This window comes from Orycteropus afer, unplaced genomic scaffold (assembly GCF_000298275.1).
Source record: "Orycteropus afer afer isolate SDZICR_OR568_19922 unplaced genomic scaffold, OryAfe1.0 scaffold00008, whole genome shotgun sequence".
NCBI classification, from domain to species: Eukaryota; Metazoa; Chordata; class Mammalia; order Tubulidentata; family Orycteropodidae; genus Orycteropus; species Orycteropus afer.
In genome coordinates, this window is record NW_006921595.1 from 11,098,611 (window position 1) to 11,099,142 (window position 532).

Here is a 532-nt window from a genome sequence, read left to right on the forward strand (position 1 = left end):
GATTGTTCTCTCCAAGGAGTATATCTACTTGAGGTAAATGTTTAACTCACATGCCTGTATTTTGTTTGGCTGGACAACACAGGTGTGGGTTCAATTCCAGATCTGAAGGGCAGCTAGGGGCCACAGTCTTAGTGGTTCCACCAGGCTCTATTGGACCAGCAAACCTGGTCACTCCCTGCCCTTTTTTTCCCCCCTCCAAATGATTTTGAGTTTTGCTGAACAGAAGATTTCAAAGGGCAGCTTGAGAAGACAAAAGTCAATTATTATAATGAAATGTCCAAAGACCTGGAGTTAGAAAACCAAAAGGGAAGAACATGGTTGGCATTTCTCAAGCTGAAAGAACTGAAGAAATAATTCAAGCTTCAAGTTGCAATATTGAAAGATTTTATGGGCAAAATATTGACTTTTGCTGGAAACATCAAAAGAAAATGGAAAGAATACAGAGTCACTGTACCAAAAAGAATTGGTCGATGTTTATCCTTTTCAGGAGGTGGCATATGATCAAGAACCAACGGTATTGAAGGAAGAAATC